General features: G+C 35.2%; 1 protein-coding gene across 1 annotated transcript in view; it reads right to left on the bottom strand.

Moving 5' to 3' along the window:
* Window positions 1-8330, bottom strand: part of LOC150108401 (uncharacterized) — a 132005-nt gene extending 123675 nt beyond the window's left edge. Inside the window, exon 1 of the mRNA XM_090415819.1 lies at window positions 8179-8330. The gene's annotated coding sequence lies outside the window, so the exon portion shown is untranslated. The remainder of the gene's footprint in view (window positions 1-8178) is intronic.
* Window positions 8331-15383: the final 7053 nt, after the last annotated feature.

The raw sequence follows: 15383 nt of genomic DNA, 5'->3' as shown, positions 1-15383 counted from the left end.
TGTGGCCTGTCTTGAGGCGAGAGATTATGGTAGTGACACAGCGATTAAACTTAGAGTTGATGTTTGCTCCCGGTTTTTCTGCTGAATAATCAGTGAAGAGTCATGTCCTGGGGAATCATTCTTTTTACGTTTTTTTTTTGAGTAGTTTTAAAAAGATCAAAATCTGTGGTATCACTTGAAGTTGCAGCCATTTTTGCTACTTCATCTGCAGTTTCATTTCCCTTTAATCCCACATGGGGTGGAATCCATCGAAAAATTATTTCGGAATTCTTATGTAGGTTGTTTATGTTTTTGCTGTCTCTAAGTATTTCTTGAAGGCTAGCGTTGTGGTTCTTAATGGCTTAATAACAGAAGAAGATCTTGCCACCTTCATTCCTAATTTAATCAAAATGTGTCCATCCAAAGTGCTCTGATATACGAGTATAAGCAAAAGGAAGGAAAAGGTGAAGACAGATACATAGTAATACGGTCAGAGCATGGCTCTTTCTCTCATTATTTATTTCACTGAGTATTATAAGCACTGTTCAGGAGAAAGTTTTCTGTAGGCGAAATAGTCAGGCTGCGTGATCCCTTTTATAATGCTTTCACTGGCTGAAAACTACAACCAGACGCATTACACAAAAGCACAAGAAAAACAGTGTGTGCTTTTATTGGAACCACAAAATTACAATTCTTGTTCCAAGAAAAAAAGGGATATTCTACTGGGTTTTCATAGCGAAAAACTATTCGTACTCTGAGCTGTCTGGAAAGATAACCAACCAGATGCTGAAAGAGACAATACAATTTGGCAGCTGTATAGTTCAGAACACGGATAAGAATGGCAAGAGGTATAGAATTTCACCACTAGGACGCCACCTGCAAAAGTATCGCTACTGGCGAAGAACGTTTAATCTAATCTATAAATTTCCTGATGTCAGGGCAATAAGTTTCGTCTGTATAACAGTGTCTTCAGAGGAATATCGAAGGTGGGATGAGTTTTTATACCTCATGTCATGCTTAAGATCTGCGAGAGTGAATGCATCCACAGTTCTTAAGATAACCCGTGTAGCCAAAAGTCACAAATTGTGTGTGTGTGTGTGTGTGGTAAGGAGAGACAGAGCAAATAAGTAAGGCATGTTGGAGGATACGACTAATAGCCTGCTATAATGATATACCGTAGTAGCAGTTCTTTCACAGAGAGCATTATGGATGTGTATGTTTACGTACGAATACTTAAAGATCTGAAACGGTTACTGCGGTAACGGGACACGTTAGCGAACGTAAAAGAAAAAAAAAGTTACAGGTCACGTGTACAGGTACTGTATGTATACAAAATCATTTGATATTTTTGGGTATTCAACACTCCATTTACTTAAAGATGCACCATGGCCGATAGCCATCGATCGTAACAGATGTTATTACTTCAAATGGATTTTGTATACATACAGTAGGAATCAATTAATCCAAACATTCATATTTCAAAGACAAATTTTAATTTCGCATGAAAATAAGTAAAAAAAAATTAAACTACAATTTTACTTAATAATTTATATGTGCTCCTCTTGCTAATAAGTTCATTAATTCGCTTAGGCATAGACTCTACCAACGTAGAACACATTTTTCTTATTTTCTGCATCTCGAAACTATACTTTTATAATGGATTGTGTTAAGTTACCCATTGCATCACAATTTAATTTTCCAAGTTTCTTTTCCTATGGCCCACAACGTTTCTATTGGGTTAATGCCAGGAGAGCTGCCTAGCCACAAGCAACTGATGTTATGGTTTCTGAGGAATTCTCTCACTTTTTTTGAAGTGTGGCAAGGAGTGAGTCCTACTGGAGGAGGAGTTCTTTCTCCTTCTGAATCTGTGGGACTACTCTTTTTCTCCAATATTTTATTGTATTGGACACTTTTCATCATGCCATCAAATCAACAGGCACAAGTGATCCTGGACTATCATGTGTAAAACAACCCCAGAACATCTTTTTAGCTAGGTGTTTAGGAGTTTATTGAAAAGACTCCTCCTGCCCATCTTCAATGGCAGGAGGTTTTTTTCAATCGCTGATTTGAGACAAAGAAATGGCTCTCATTTGAGAATATGGCCTTTTTTCACTTGTTAACAGTCCACCCATTGGAGCATCTTTTTCTTAATCCTTCAAAATCCAAAAGAGAAACAAATGTTGACGAAAGTCAACATTTGTTTCTCTTTTGGTCTGTGGGCAGTCCTCCCTGCTTCCAACAATCTTCGATGGAGCTTCAGGTCACAAACATTTCCCACTAGCTGCCAAGTCTTTGTTTAAGTCTTTGGAAGACAATCTCGGATTCATTTTGCTTTTCCTAACTAGTAAACGATCTTCAGTAAGTGTAGTTTCCTTTTTCCCACATTTTCCTTTTTTGTCAGGAGAAAAAGTACTTTTCTCTCTAAACCTCTTTAAAATCGCATTAAGAGTACCCAAACCAACTCCTACCTCACAATTTGCAATTTGTCTGAGTCACGAATGTGTGCTGAGAAAGAGTAAATATTTTTGAACGCTTTCTTGGAGATGTATCCATTTTATAGCTACACAAACTGAATAAAATACAGTTTTAATCAGTTTATGTAGCTGAATAAAACGAATGTCAACTTGTTTACATTAAAAACACACGACACTATTAATAAATATTGTAGAGACAGTTAAAACACGCAGCACTCAACCAAAATAGTAACTAAAACCAAACTATTCTAAATTAAAACCAAAACCAAACCAAAACTAACAACTTGACGAAAATTCGGCTGGTCCGGATTAAGTTGTTCGCTACTGTACTAGTCTTTTTGGTGATAAAATATCACTCATTTTGTTGTTTATTTTTCAATCCAAAATAATGTCTGGGAGGTAAGATGGAATTAAAAAATCAGAATAGTTGAAAGTAAATGAAACGTACACCGATTAATGTGCCAAGTAAAAAGCAAGTGAAAGTCAAGCAGAATATTTATGACCGTTAACCCTGCGGAGGTCGCGGCTGATCTGACAGATACATGCAAATTATTTAAATAAATATTCTTACACATATCCTGAGTATAGCTTGGAGGTCATGAGTAGCTGCGCATGAATATATTACGGGTGATATTCCACACTGTTGATGCGGTCAGTTTTGGTTTGACACGTGTTATGTAAAGTTGTGTGATATTTCATAGTAAATTATATCTGAGAGATATCGCGACCTCTGATGTCGGTATAGTATTGGTTTAGTTTTTTTTTTATTTACCGTTGAAAATGGCTGGAAAAATATATCGACTGAATTGGCCATCAGATGATGAAGAGATCCAGCGAATTTGTTACTTGAGTCCGATGATGAGAATGACAGAGTGAAATTGCGAAAGTAATATTTAATTGTAAATTGTGTCTGAGAGATACCGCGAACTCCAATGTCATATAGTATTGGTTTAGTTGTTGTTTTTTTCTTTGTTTCTTTGTTCAATAATTTCTAGATTGTAACTGAAAATAAATAAACCACCATGTATTATATTTGCAGTGTTTTTTTTTTAAGTTTTATCGCATTTTAGAACATACTGGTAACGAATGTATCTCTCAGATACACGCGACTATGCTGCAATTTTTTCGACCGCGACCTCCGCAGGGTTAAAGCTTTATATTTGGTTTTAAGAAAAATTAAAAGACATTAAAGTACAGTTAGTCGACATTCCGTTTTAACCGATGAGCTTTCGGAAACAGACGACAGGGCTTTTTTCACCAGCTTGCAAGAAATGACTATTTCAAATATGTTCATTCATAACAATTTTTATGAACGCATTTTGCTTGATTTAATACAGTTTGTTACAACTCAGTTGTACTCTTATACATATTAGCATAGTGTTTTATTTAGCATTATCACACGATAGTCACAGATGATACTTCCTTACATTAGGAACACGAGATGGCGGTAGTAGTAGTATACTCTGCTACTATTAAACTCCGCTAGAGATCGCACTATTCTTCCAGCAATGTCGAAGGTGGAGACTCGAAACCAACCGCTTTTCAAACATTTAGGAATAAGAGTTTCCCTGGTCTCCTTTCAGGAATAAAAAAAAAACGTATATATTTAATTAATTTATTATATTTTTTCTAGAATTAAATGATTTAACAACGAAACCATTTAAAATTATTAGAGCGACTACATCGAAGGTCTGGTTATCTTGTGCATACGACCACTGCCTTCCAACCAATAGGTTGCGAGTTTAATTCTCAATATGAGAACGAATGGTTGGCGGAATTATTTAATTCCAAAACCTTGCTATTGAGGTTTCCCGTGCTAAATTCACCTAACAAAATATTTCACAACAGATTCTTCTCCTCCCCAGCTCAAATAAATAAATTCATCAAAGTTTAGGAAAATAAGTTTATATGAATGATGGCTAATAGATTTCCCAGTAAATAAAATTCAGCCGAAAAAAAAAAAAACGCAATGAACTGAGAAGAAAATACCAAGGGATTAATTAGGTTGCCGAAAGTATACTATATGAAAAGTTCACTCAAGTGTTATCCCAATACGCAAAATAGAATTAATTCCCTATAATATTTAAATTTCGCTGTGGGCATCGAAGTTTGTGTTTGTCTTTAGGTAGACGAATTTCATCGCGTGGTGAGACCACCTCCCTGCTTATTGAAGGTCTAAAGTTCAATGTTTGGTCTCTGTTTGGTCTAGAGCAGGGTTTCTGGATCAGGTAAAAAATAAATTTAAATACCAAATATCTATACACTGCGTGGAAAGAAGTCAACGGACAATATAGGGTAAGGAACAAACGGTCATGATAGGGCTCCTTTCTCTGCGATGACTGCAGAAATCCTACGGGGAACACTTTCCACAAGCGTACTATAACAATCAATGAGTATTTTGAACCATTCTTCCTGTACGCCTGTTATGAGGTCCTGGGCTTTGGTGGGGCGGATGTACTTGACTTCACCCGACGCTCCAGTTCACCCCACAGATATTGAATAGGGTTGAGTCGGGGCTCTGTGGAGGCCATTCAGTTGTGACGTTCATATCCACAAACCACGTGGTTACAGCAGCAGCCTTATGACACAGTGCATTGTCTTGTTGAAAGAGACAATAGTCAATTTGTGAGAAACATCACAAAGTAGGAAGCATTGCATTGTCCAGAATTTTCAGATACCTCTCGGAGTTCAGTTTTCGTGCCACCACAAACAGAGGTACGAGGCCAACCCAGGAAAACAGGACCATACCATCACACCGCCACCTCCAAATTTTATAGTTGGGGTTACGCACTCTGGTAAGAGACATTCACCGGGCATCCGCCACACCCGTCCAACTGCTCGGTAGAAGATGTAGCGTGATTCGTCGTTCCACAACAGATTTCCAAGCTTCCATGTCCCGCTGTACACACTCTTTGCACCAGTGAAAACGACGCTGCATATTGGTTTGGTAATGTGGGGCTTGCATATTGCGGTCCTACCAATGAAACCCATGTTGCGAGCTTCGGTGCTTTATGTTTTTGTGGAGATTCGTGTTCCAGACAATGCCTGGAACTTCGCATTCAACTTGCTGGCCGACGAATGGGGGTTTTTACATGTTATCTTTTAGCACCCTACGATCACGTTCGGTGAGTGTGGTGGGTCATCCATTGCGGATAGCTCTTACGGTGGACTCCCTGTGATTCCATCTCAGCATGGTATCACTGATTGGGATGGCCCAATTTATCAGCAGTTTGCTGAAAAGATAGGTCTGCAACTCGGCACCCTATCACAGCGCCTCTTTCAAACTCAGTCAGTTCACTTCTCGTAGCCTTTTATCCGAACATAGTTGCACTGACTTGGGAACATCATATTCCTCCGATTCATACCGGCCACAATCACGTGACTCATTACATGGAACAAAGCATCTTACCCATAGGGGCGCTCGTTTACTTCTTTTCAGTCAGTGTATGTATGCATACACATACTGCTTGACGTTTTATATTATATAATTTAAAAAGATAGAAAAACATTCCTTAGTGCAGCGACGTACCGTCGCTGCACTAAATACTATAAGTTTATAATGTACTATAAGTTTACAAGAGAAAAAAAAAATGAAATATGAAGCGATTTCTACTAGCCGCAGATGAATAAATATTCTAACGGATATTTTTCTAAATGCCATCAGCAATGCTACATGTTGCTCAAATTCTGTTGGTATGTTAATCAAATATTATACTAAAGCAGCTTGGAACGAAATCAGTTTAACTGATTTAGGTTGCTTTGTTTAGCGAATGTAGTGGAATCATTAAGAATTTACAGAATTTACTTATACGAATATATTATTTAAAATAATAATACAGAAAATAAGTCTTCATTAAAGAATCGTAAATAGAAAGCAAAAAAAAAAAAGGAGGGGTAAGAAAAATGTTCTCAGTTAAGCTTGACTGAATTAGCACAGACATAATATAGCACAGACATAATAATGCAAAACAAGTTATTCAAAAAATATAAATCGTTTGGTTTAAATAGATAATCATAAAACGGGAAATATATATAACTGCCTCAAAACACGACTTCGGATTTGACTAATTTCATTATGAAACAGGAATACATTTAAATGAATCCCAATACTTTAATTTTATATTTCAAAGGAATTAATATAAGCTGAAACATGAATATAAATTGGAAAAAATAGACCTTTCAAGTGTTTTTAGTGCTGAGTTTGTTCCTGCCGCAAATCAAATCCACTGTAATATGAAGGTTTGTGGTAGTCTTCGTGTAGCAAACGATTGCGACTACTGAATGAAAGCCCATCGCTCTGTTTTACTGGAGACCTGAAGTGCTTCAAAAATTTCATGTTTCGAGATTATCTAATCCTTAGCTCATCCCTAGCACTAATATAGGAAAGATGACATAGAATGACTTCAAATAAGCATTTTAATCTAACAAAGTTTGAAGAAATTCGTAATGTCGTTATTTCTGAACAGACAAAGTTCCGTGTTACTCAAGTGGTCCGCGTACATGCGGACGATTCCATACCTATAACGCAGGAATAAATTAAACGAACATCAACGAAAATAAAATGCACCTGATGGTTGATACTAGAAAACATGGTGGATATTTGAAACCAAAAATCGCACACTCATTTATAATTGATATTTCAAAATATCAAAAAAGGTGAAGGTGTTAAGACAAGATTCTCATTTGGAAACAGCAGAATTCCAATCTGGTCAGAGAAAAGAAACTAGCCAGCTATGATTTGGTCACTTTCGGGAAAATAAAATAAAGTAAAACAATAATAATAAATACAATAAAAATGTAGCGATATTTGTTCTAAAGACTGGTTGGATTCAGGAACGTGATCCGTCAGTTCTTTCTGCAAAACAGAATTTTAAAAACAGAAAATTATGACAATTATTGAAAAGAAATGCTTTTTACTCAAACAAATTGAAATTATAAATAAACTTCAGCCTGAGAGTGACGATGAATGAACTATGAGCTATTCTGAAAGTCACTTACTACAAAAAAATGGGTAACATTTTTTTTTTAAATCTTCATTCAATAGTTATACTGAAACTCGGTGTTAGTAAAAAGAATAACTGTAGGGGAGGAGGTGAATGAGCCAGAGAGAGAGAGAGAGAGAGAGAGACCAAAAATTTTTTTTCACGTTGAAATCTGTCAAAATATATATAAAAAAGAGCAATCATTTCATTTAAATAATTTCCATATTTTAATTAAAGGAATGTGCTTATTATTTAAGCCTCGATGTTTTGCTACAAAACTTTTCTTCTGATACTTTTATCTCAGTGTGCCCATGTTGCACTTGGATCAGATAGTTTTTTTTTCTTGTCAACTTTCAAAACTGAAAACGTGCGAGAAGTTTCTTTAAAAAAGAAGCATTTAAATGCCACTTTATGAAGGTTTTAAAAAATAGAAACGTATTAAAATCAACTAATTTATCTGCTGCGGTGACTGAAGTTTTAATGCGTCATGATAATACTGCGACCATAATTAGTCAGTTTCCTATTTGCACTTCGACTCTCACCAATTTCTATTACATACTTCCGCTGAGTTTCCCCAAACATCAGTCGACGTTCTGCTTCCGGTTGATAATCATTGGCACGCTTAGTTTAATTAGACAAAGAAAGCCTCGAATGAATAAATACTTCGTGGTGAGGTCAAAAGTTCAAGGCTATACGTTAAGCTATATTAACTTAATTGTTATGCAAATCATTAAGACACCTACCAGTCAATTTCAGATGGCTGAAAAGAGAGAAAAGGAAGAGGAGTTCAAGCACTCTGCGCACCGCTAGATTAAGTCCCGTCAAGAAGTGGGGGGAATAATGAAACGAAGTTTTCGGTAGCACAGTAAAGGGTAACTGTCGATTCACCGTCGAGATGTTCGGGACCACACACAACCTCCCACGTGAAGCAACTGGCCGATCAGCGTTTATCGGTGCATTAAATATTAGTCACGGAACTAGAGGGCTGTAGGCGACAGTCGGCCGCAATTCGTCCGCTGCACTTCACGAGTGTTGGTCGTAATACCGCCCTCCTCCTACGCACCTTCTCGTGAAGCGAATGTCATCTACTCTCGCAGTGACGCAGACGTACACACTTATAAGATCCTTCCCCCCCCCCCCCACAGTTAATACAGTTTTATCCCACTGTAACATGTCCGTAACAAACTTGGAGTCTTCGATAAACTGCGAGTTATTGATTCAGTCGAAGAGTGGGGCAAGAGAGAGAGAGGATGACGCACCTGGGAAAATCAAAAGGAAGAAAGTTTGGAAAAGAAAAAAAAAAAAAAAAAAAAAAAAAATCCGGCTTTAAGAAATGGTCACGCTAGACTACAATTGTAATCGCATTCATTGTTGGTGATTCGAAAGCTTTCCAGTAATCAGTTTAATTAAATTAACTAATAATAAAATCAAACACAACTTGCTGTATAAAAATGTATTTAATTTTACAAATAATTGTTTTAATGGACCTAAATGCGTTTCGAAATTTTGATGGCTTGAATTCGTTGTAATTGTGAACAATTCATTGGGGAATTTGACTCATTGACTAAAATATCCACAGTAGTGATTGACACTTGTATTTATCAAACAAGTTAATTTAAGTATGAGGGGGGGGGGGAGCCAGAGATGTTTTCCCCGAGATACAATTACCACTTTAACATATCAAAATATGCATATTGAAGGCATACTTTCGGAGCTTCGAAAATCCTCTCCTCAAGGAGAGATTAAGCAATCATTAACCAAAGCAAAGCCAGACCATTCAAGGATGACCGGGAGTATTCTGAAAAGTATATTTGTTCACTCACAGCATGCTAATATTCCATGAAAAGTTCATATAGATTTTAATTTAATATTTAGTGCGATACAGGTAGGAGCACTTGCCTTCTAGCTAATCTACTGATTTATCAATGTACAAAACATAATGATTATAAATTTTACTGTGGATTAAATATTCACACTAAAGAAAACATATTCAAATAAAACCCAGAAACTCTGAGGTGATGTACTTCAAGTAATGCAATTCAAATAAAACCCAGAAACTTTCGTGTTTGCTCTAATAAGCCATTTCAAGTAATGCAATATAAATCCTTGATTAATATTGCGTTACTTGAAAGACATCATCCCGGAATATTGAATTTTTATGAGGATATGTTTTCTTTAGTCAAATAATGTGAATATTTAATCCGCAGTAAAATTTAGTAATAGTTATATTTTGAACATTAAAAGCACAGAGTACATTGATAAATAAATAATAGAGATTATCTATCCTGAAAGTAGACAGACTTCTACTTCTTATTTTTCTCAATATATTAGTTTAAACAAAGTATGAATTATTTTAAGGTATACGTTACTAACTTTATTATTTTCATAATAAAGTTAATAACGTTAATAACATTAATTTATCTTTTCGTGGTAAAAAATGAATTGTCCTTTACTAAATGCTGAATAAATTTTTCTAAGCAAAAGTTTATTTTTTAATATATTTGTTCCAAATATAATTCCTAATGCCAAAGTATCCAATGATTAATAAGCTAGATAAATGATGTGTGCCGCTTCTACAAAAATTAATTTTAAATTCATCACTTCCCAATACTCTACCTGCATAATAAAGAACCAAAATTGCTTGGAAATGTATTTTGTAATTTGCATTTTACATAAGAAGCGCAGGATTTACAGAGTTTCCAGATTATATATATATATATATAATATACTTAGCCCAATCACGGTACTTAATATACTGTAATTTTACAACCTTTCGTGAGTGAGAATTACATAAAAAAAATCATTCCTATAAGATTGACGGATATATGAAAGTTAACAAAAAAATCGATAATGTCACCGTGAGTAGAGGCAAAGCATTAGTTTCAAAAGGGGATTCTTCACAGCCAAAAATGCTAATTATTAATAGATATCATATAAGTTTATAAAGAACACAGTATATCATTGGCTGGATGGAAGATGAATATATATATATACCAGTATTCCCGGCAGAAACGAAACCAGAAAGCAGTTCAGAGCAAGTACTGAAACTGCTGGCGGAGACACACACTATGCTAAACAAGAGCAGACTCAATCATCTTTTTTGGTTTTATTATTGATGAAATCATGCCGTCAAATGAGTAGACAATAGGGAAGGAGATTGTGTCAGCAAATGCTGCATGCATTAAAAGGACGGCTATAAATAAATATTTAAACAACATGTGTTCACTGCATTCAGCTCTTCGGAATTTGTGTTAAAATGAAGAGAAATTGTTTTCAAGTAAAATGCATTTTCCCGATATCGAAGGATTACAGTAGTAGCAGGAGGATAACGTTTATTTAAAATTAATTCCGAGGAAGCTTTGAGGCACGAGTGTCACGACTGTTCATTCCGTGTGTTAGTCGTTTATTTTTATTTGTTTATTTTCATTTTCATTTTATTTTTGAGACGGACCATTAATGAACCAGTAATCTGAAGATTATGAAAATTTCTTAGCCAATCCTCATATCAGTCAAATAAGGAAACGTTTTTCAAACCATACTTGAAACATTTGTCCAATGATTCTTTCCTCTTTGTGAAGCTTCTAAACGGGAAAAAAAAAAAAAAACTATTGTAAATCAAAGCATTAGGCTCAATATCAAAGTGAGCAAGTGAAATCTCAATCTGGACTGACTGAGTTACTTTGATTGGACCTTGCATTAAAATGAAACGAGTGGGCACAGGATATGCCAGTAAGATGCGCCCTATCATTACGAAACCACCAGTCCACATGCACATGCCTACTAGATCTGCAAATAGAAGCTTGTAGAGGTGTGATTTCGTTTTTGAATACTTCTCATGACATCTTGGTAATTTCAGCAGCATTTATTAAATACCGTAGCGTATGCCAGACATGTACCAACAGCTGTGCCCGGTCTAAACTGAAAATCACGGAGATATCTTTATAAAAACGTGTTTTGTATCGTAGCTGAAACCGATCTTTACCGTGAAGACTGCCAGGCAAATATTTGCACAAGCCTATATGTGAATTCCATTCACACATATAGGCATGTGGCTCTTGGAAGAAAATTAATAATAACAACTAGGAACATGTTCTGAATGCATTCCAGCGATGGAAAAGTTCAGATTTATCGTCATACATTACTATGATGCAAATGCCTTAACCATGCATTATATTAAAATAAACTGTGGGACACTCCATGTTTTAGAATGAAACTGACAAGAACATTCCTGTTCACATATATTGCTACAAAATGCAAACAGATATATCTTAGAATCGAGTGTACATTTATATATTCAATCAATGGCATGTAGAATACATTATCAACTGCACTTGTAGAACACCTTATTATCTTCAAAGAAGTATTATTATAGGATGGTATATTAGTGAACAATCCATTCGGGATACTGAAACAAATCCAACAATCAAAATGAACTGAAGGCAACATTATTAGGTGAAGGAAATGTGAGGTTGCCACTCTCATGAAATACACAGAAAGGAACCAAAGGAATACTTGGAACGGGTGGTACGAAAATCTCGTTAATCCAAGTGCTCTCGGTAGATTCTATGAACCTAAAAATTCACAAAGTCTACAGGAATTCATGCTAGTACACTACGAAAATATCTACACAGCATGTGTGTGAAATATCAGTCCGTGATATGAAGCAAGAAATCATATTCTTTTCCGAGATACTGTGGATACTGGGGAACGTCATATGTGCAATTACATCATTGCAGCTATGCCTTAGTTGGTAGAGATATGATGGTCTGCAGTTGTTTTTCTTGGCATAGAATTGGATCTTTGGTTATAGTGCCTGGAAGGACGAACGCCAACGAATATGCAACACTTCTGAATGATGCAATGGTTCTTATAGTGTTGCAGGTAGCTTTCTGGAACAGAAACCCATGTCTCCTGCGACATAACAGTGCAGCATCTGGTACTACTGTAGCTATTACATGGCCCGAGAAATCTAATGTGGAAAAACTTAGCTGGGCTGCACAGTTTCGATCTCAATCCAAATGATCCTTTGATTCCAAAAGGAATGTTGAGTGCATAACCTGACCATTGCATCTCACAAAAGTCTATAAACCAAGACTTGAAAAATATAATCAAAACTAAGGGAAAGGTCCGCACGTTATCGAGGTTCGTGCAACTTAGTTTTCTCCAAATATGTTATCCAATACTTATTCCAACATAGTATACACGAATGTTAACAACAGTTACGCAAAACTAAACAAAACAAAGGCAGCAGTTATTGCCATCCGTTAACATAACAGTTCACTCACACGAACGCGCAAACCCTTATATCATGAATTATGAAAAGCACAACGCTAAAAGGGTGTAGATGGAATACATTTTCCGTACAAGGCACCGATTGTGCTGTAGGCTTTGCAGTTTCTTGTATGAGGTGTAGATTAAAAAAAAAACAATAATAGAATGTGTTGTGAATACTTGCATCGTGCTTAGAAATATGAATCATAAGAATTATTTATTTATTTGAGATGGTTCGCGACAGTACGACGTACGTGTGTCACCTTTATTAACAGTAACGTGTGACATACAGATGCGGAAAAGTATCTGTATGTCACACGTTACTGTGACATATAGATGTAGAAAATTTAAACTTTTCTACATTGAACATGTGTGAAAACATCAGTCCGTGATATTCGATAATTTTTAAACACATTTACCTAGTATGCAATTAAGCATAGTTATTTAATGAACTTTACAATTTTATTGTCTATTGTTGAACAATATACGTATTGAATAAAAACTTTAAATAAAACCTTTTAGATTTGGTATATAAATTATTATTAAAATTATTGTATATATTTTACTTATTTTTTCTATTCTATAAATTTTTCTAAATTTATGCTTAATAAACTGTGTATTATGTACTTATAATTTGTTATTCTTATTGAAAAAAAAAAACATTATCACGCTATGAAATAAAAATATCAGTAAATAATTTCGTAGCTGTTTTTTTCGTATACTTTAAATTTTCAATTTTTCTTGCTGGCAAAGAATGAGTGCCGGCACCTATTGATTTACAAAAAAAAAAAAAAAAAAAAAAACTGATCATTGCCTCTACCTCTTAGAGTAAAGTTACTCTCTGCATATGTACAAATGAGTTGGCAAAAGTACAGTCATATGGATAGTACTTTTGCCAACATCATCATCATCATTATTATTTATTAACTGCGTGTTAAAAGAAAAAAAGGAGAAAAATATGTAGGACACAGTTTTTTTTTTTTTTAATAAAAACACCTCAAAGATAAACTTTTCCAAGCCATTTCAGGTCTCCAATCAGCAGGAGGTGATCTTACATTCTACTTATCCGCAAAACAAAAGAAAAGATAATTTGCCACAGTCTGTTGGTTAAAGAACGGATATGCTGTCCGCTTAACGAATCAGGCCAGTTTAAAGGGATGTATTTCTACTTCCCAGTAATATTTTTGTCTCTTATGTCTTTTATGTGTGTGTGTTCTCATAAGATAATCTGAAGTACGAAATTTTCCAATGGTTCAAAACGAAAGGCAATTCAAGCATCTGCAATTATTCTCATTATGCACACATGGATTACTACTGAATACTAAAACGTTTCAATACATACTCTTAAAAAAAGGTTATAAGTTTTTTTTACGAAAAACCACGTGTACAAAACATAAGAAGTTGTTCTTATGTATTTGAAGAGTGAACCGTATTCATCTCATTAACCTACGTACAGACATTACTAAACGATGCGGGTGGAAACTGGTTGCTTAGCAACATTAAGATCCTTAGATAGTTAAAAATAAATTTTCATGACCTAATTGAAGTGGTGGTCTTGGTAGCCGGAAAAAAATGCTAAAAGGAACTTTGTGTGCGTGTGTGTGTTTATTTCAGTGGCCTTCTGTAAGACCCCTTGCTAACGTAAACAACGTATTCCTACACTTGTCCTTGTTCTTCATAATTCACACTGGGCTGTTATTAAATCGTTAATCTCCCAACATATGAAGGAATTAGAGCAATTCGTCCTGCTTGCATAAACAGTTTTCGAGTCAAACAATTCTTCTGATAATCTACAATATTTGATTATTCTGTTTTAATAATTTATTGTTGTTTTTGGTTGGATTTTTAATTAAATTGAATCGATGCTATCTGAATCGATTATCAGTGGAAAATTGATAACCGTTTCAGATGGCATAAAAACGATTCATAAATGTACAAAAAGTATTAGAAATAGAATGACAAGTTTTTAGTCAGTTTTGGCTTGATATAATGGTTATCATAAAACAATTGGCTTAATAGCGTAGTTTCGCCTAATTTTCTTCCAAACAGTGATTTTTCTGTATGTTTTACAGCATGGAAATGTCTTTAAGTTCACAGTTATGTGAATCGGAATAAAAAGTGGAAAGATAGCAAGAGCGCATACTCTCTCTCTCTCTCTCTCTCTCTCTCTCTCCCTTTGTTACATGCATTCGCAAAAGGGAGAGAGAGGAAAGATGGTGAAAGGAATGCTAGAATAATATAATTTGAACGTAGGGCTTTCTAATCAAACTTCGATGCCAACTGAGTATTTAGTTGGTTAAGTAGTTCTTGGAAATTAGCTATGACATCCTTAAGTTTGAGTTAGGATTATGATTAGACCAACTTTCCAGCGTTGTTATGTTCACAAACGAAACTACATTTACATTTGCGTATCTACATTGTATGATGATGATCCTAGAAATTGCCTTTATTTTTATGTCCATCCCACCCACTATAGGTTTACAACCTTTCGTGGGTGGGATGGACATAAAAATAAAGACAATTTCTAGGATCTATACTAGCCTCATGGCTAGACAAATTGCCTTTAAGTTTTGTTTTTCCATTTTATTTTACATACATACAAATTACCTATAACAGATAAATAGTTGAAAAAGATATATTTAAGAAAAAATCCAGAACAGTTAGCGTCTAGGAATAT

The sequence above is a fragment of the Typopeltis vanoorti genome, chromosome 3 (genome assembly GCF_054136105.1).
Source record: "Typopeltis vanoorti isolate ZY-2024b chromosome 3, IOZ_Tvanoo_1.0, whole genome shotgun sequence".
Lineage (NCBI taxonomy): Eukaryota > Metazoa > Arthropoda > Arachnida > Uropygi > Thelyphonidae > Typopeltis > Typopeltis vanoorti.
This window is presented reverse-complemented; position numbering and strand designations above follow the sequence as displayed.